The sequence below is a fragment of the Penaeus japonicus genome, unplaced genomic scaffold (genome assembly GCF_977035675.1).
Source record: "Penaeus japonicus unplaced genomic scaffold, GWHDUDI00000001_assembly GWHDUDI00000034, whole genome shotgun sequence".
Classification (NCBI taxonomy): domain Eukaryota; kingdom Metazoa; phylum Arthropoda; class Malacostraca; order Decapoda; family Penaeidae; genus Penaeus; species Penaeus japonicus.
This window is the reverse complement of record NW_028234436.1, coordinates 15,083,948-15,088,947: the sequence shown is the minus strand read 5'-3', so window position 1 is coordinate 15,088,947 and position 5,000 is coordinate 15,083,948.

The window sequence follows — 5,000 nt, the reverse complement described above, 5'->3', positions numbered from 1 at the left end:
TTCTCTCTTCTCTCTTCTCTCTTCTCTTCTTCTTCACTCTCACTCTCTCTTTCTTCTCTCTCTCTCTCTTCTTCTCTTCTCTCTTCGCTATATATTATATTTTTTATATATATATATATATTTTATTTATATATGTATATATGTATATGTAGATATATATAGTATACATTTATATACACAATATATAAATTTATCTATCTTTCTATTCAGTATCTATATCTATCTTTCTATCTAGGTAACTATCTATCAATCATATTTTATATATATATACTTTATATATACACCAACATTCATTATTATTATCTAATACTTTTGTTTATCTATCTATCTATCTATCTATCTAGTTATATTATATTTACTACATACAATTCATAATATATATATATTTATGGTATATATATAAAATTATATATATATATATTTTATATATAACTTATATGTATTTATATATATATATTTATATTATTATATTTTATTTTAATTACCAATTGGATTTGTATATGTATATATACATATATTTATGTACTATATATATATACATATATGTTAAAGGTATGTAAATGATATGGAATATATGAACCAACGCAATGAGATGTTATGCCGCGTCTTCGGAGAAGGTCTACCATCAGAGGGATGGGCATATTTATTTAGATATTTATGAATTATATATATTTTTATATATATATAGATATATATATATATATATATATATATATTCATATATAAATAGATAACTCATATTTATTTGTGACTTTTACATATTTGTATTACTTATATATATATATATTTAAATATATATAGAGATATATATATATATATATAGATATATTTATATGCATACATAAATACATAATACATAACACATAACATACACATACCCTGTTCATCACACACACAAACACACACACAACCACACACACACAACACACACACAACACACACACCACATATATATATATTTATATATTTATATATATATATTTATGAATATATATTTATACATTAGTTTTAACACACACACCACTCACTTCTTTTTTATATGCTTTTCGATATCTATATATATATCTATATTTATTTCTATATCTATATCTATAGCTTTGTCGATTATATTTCTATATTTTTTTCTATATCTAGATATAGCTTTTATAGAGATTCGATATCTTGATCTTTGTATATCTATTTATAATATTAGATTCATATTGCATTGCTCAATATTATATATAGAGTATTTATATAGATATATTTAGATAGATATGTATATATTTATATATATTATATAAATATAGATGATATATATTTTTACAAGATTTATTCTTTATAAATATATATTTATATATATATTTTATTAGATTATTTGCTATATATATTTATTATATATATTTATAGTTATATATAGATTTATATAATATGACATTTTATAAACTATTTTAAATTTTATAAATGTAATAATATATACATACTACATAACATAAACATACACATAACGAACAACCACAAACCAAAATCTCACACACAAACACACATAACACACACACACACATTTTTGATATTATATATTGATTATTGTTATTAGGATATTTATATTTATTAGATTATTCATCTCATTTCGTTATACACCACACATCTATATTTATATCTATATCTATATCTATATCTTATATTAGATCTAACAATCTATATGCTTAATCTATAGCTACTAATATCTGATATATATCTTTATATATCTTATATATCTTGATATCTATATAGTAGATATATTATATAGATATATATTAATATATTCAATATATTTCAATATTATATTATATATTTATAGTTTATTATTATATATTATATTACTATAAATTCATATATATATTATATATATATTATAGTTAAATACAAGTATATAGATAGTCATTCCAAGCTAGTGGATCATTTATTGTATATATATATGATGATATATAGTATATATAATATATATTTCAACCATAATACTATTTATATATCAAAGTAATTATATATATATGCTGTGTGTGACGTGTGTGCTATATATGATATAATAATGATATAATGATATATTTATATATATATATTATTTTGATATCATAGATATTAGTACAATATATATATTTATATATTATACTAGTATATATATAGTATATATATAGTACGTGAATCCCTATATATATACATATATATAAGTGTGTTGTGTCGCGTGTGATCATGTGTATTAATACATATATAGCAAGTATATATAGTATATATATATGTCTTACTACAACTATATAGTATACAACTATATACGTATATATAAGTATATATTAATAATTTGTGTGTGTGTGTGTGTGTGTGTGTATGTGTGTGTTTGTATGTAACGTATACAAATACAATCAGTACACACACACTACACACATATATATATATAATTATTTATATATATATATATATACAGATAAACCATATAGAGATACTATATACCCACAACACACATACATATATACATATAATTCACATTCATATACGTATGTACGTATATACATGTACGTACCATACAACCATATTTGATTCCTGTCTCCGGCGCCGAACGGACCGCAGCCGTGCCACCGGGAGGCTCGCCCACCCACCGGAGGCGCCAATAACGAAGAAAAATATTCCGAGAACTTTCGGACAATTATTCCACATCGGAGAGCAAAAAGATCTTATTCATCCCTGAGGGAGAGAGATATTGGGTTACGGGCGGAGTTGGTGGGCAGCGTTGACCAGGTTGCAGTGGGTGGGTGGGTGGGTGGGTGGGTGGTTGGTTGGGTGGGTAGGTGGGTAGGTGTGTCGTGGGTGGTGAATAGGGGGAGGAGATTAGGGTGGGTGGGTAGTGGTGGAGATGGGTGGGTGGGTTTTGATGAGAGGGTGGGTGGGCGGCGGTGTAGATGGGTGGGTGGGTGGGTTAATGGGAGGGTGGGTGGGTTTTGATGGGTGGGCTGGGGTCAGTGGATGGAGGTGGATGAGTAGGTAGTAGAGTGGAGTTGGGTGGGTGAAGGGCGAGTGGGTTCTGATGGATGGGTGGATGGGTTGATGGGTGGAAGTGGAAAGGAGGGGGGAGGGTGGAGTAGAGGGGGTAACAGCAAGTATAGATATGAGTGTGTTTATTTACGTATTGTTTTTTATATCCTTTTTTAGCATATGCATTTTGGATTTTTATTTCGAAATACCACTTAGCAGACAGCATTAATCTCACTTCTTTAAATAAAAAAGGAAGAAGAAAATACTCCTAGAAAAAAAATAGAAATAACTATTTAGAAATAAAGTCATAGAAAACGGACGCTAATCCTTGACCCAATGAGATTCTATTCATACAATCTTATTTTTCTATCCTCTAATTTTTAATCAACATTAGATATTAAGCGGGTTAATGCAATCTCTTCCTCCCTTTGATGATCACTTTTATCAAGAATTAATCTATGATAAGGGAGCATAATTACATATAATTTTACATATACATAGAGCCAAGTGTTTGCATAAAGTCGTTACATTTCAAATGGACGTTTTGAAATTTTGAATTTTGTCTCAATAGTATTTCGATTTTGAAAAGTTTCGTAAAGTCGAGTACCACTAATTTTTGAATCTAAAATTAGAACGCATATCAGTATAATTTTTCCCGCAGTATATATCGCACTTAAAGTGTTCTAAGCAAATTCAGATCCCCGATCTCACTTCAACGCCATTTAGGGTACTTAAGTGATCGTGGATGCGGATTTTTAAACGCGCTGCTGGTTCACATGAAAGCACGCCCACATGCACACACGCACTGGCACACAACACACCAGCACACACACATGGGTCCCACAGACACACCATCCTTACACACTACATATATAACATATATATAATCACACACAACAACGTAGTGCTCTCTCTCATCTTCTGTCTCTCCTCTTCTCGTCTCATTCTGCTTCTCTCTCTGCTCTCTCTCTCTATCTATCTATCGATGCTCTCTGTCTTCCTCTCTCTGCTCTCTCCTCTACTCCATTGCCTTCTCTCTGCTGGATCGGCGTTGTAGTGAGAAGTGTCTCTCTCTCTGTTCCTCTCTACTCTTCTGGCTGCTCTCTCTCTACCCTAGCAACGGTCTCTCCGGGTTGCTACATCTTGCGGTCTTGACGGATTGGGACTCGTCCTCTCTCCGTCTCTCTCAGTCTCCTAGTCTCTCGTCGGTCATGTCTCTCTGTATTATGTATATATCATATATATAAATTATATATATGATAAGATATATTATAATATGATACCGATAAGCAAAAAAAAATATAAAGAAGAAAGGGAAAATGAAACCTAGGAAAAGGGACAAAGTGGACAAAGAAAAGAATGCGGGGCCGGGGGAGAGAAAGAGGAAATATATATATATCTATATATATATATATATAAGTATATATATATTATATAGAGAGAGAGTAGAGAGAGAGAGAAGAGAGAGTAGAGTGGCGAGTAGATGAGAGAGAGAGTAGATAAGTAGAGATGAGAACTCGAGACTACCACGGAGAAGAGCGATAGCGAGGGAGATAACAAAGAAGAGAGAGGGAAGAGTAGAGATAGACTGACTCCCCCTCATCTATCTCTGCTTCTCTATCTCTCTACATCTCTCTATCTCTTCTCTATTCTTCTCTCTACATTCCTTAATACATACACGGTCCCAACACTAATGAACAAATTGGGACACGCGTGGAAGAGGAGTGTACGACAGAACTTAACTCGCTAGTTTCATACATACACTTTAGTAGTGGGATGATACAGGTTGGCGATTGGTGTCGAAGGGGTGGTAGAGGATGAGTCCGGAAATGGGAGGGGAAAGAGGGGAGATGTGAGATGAGAACCACAGGTGAATGTGGAAGGGATGGGGAGGGGGGGTTGATATTGAGTGCCGAGAGAGTTCTTGAGAAAATGACGAGTATAGAGAGCTTATATATAGAGATATATACCCGGAGCTCGCGATTCGCATGAGATCTGCGATATAATGAGAGAGATAGAGA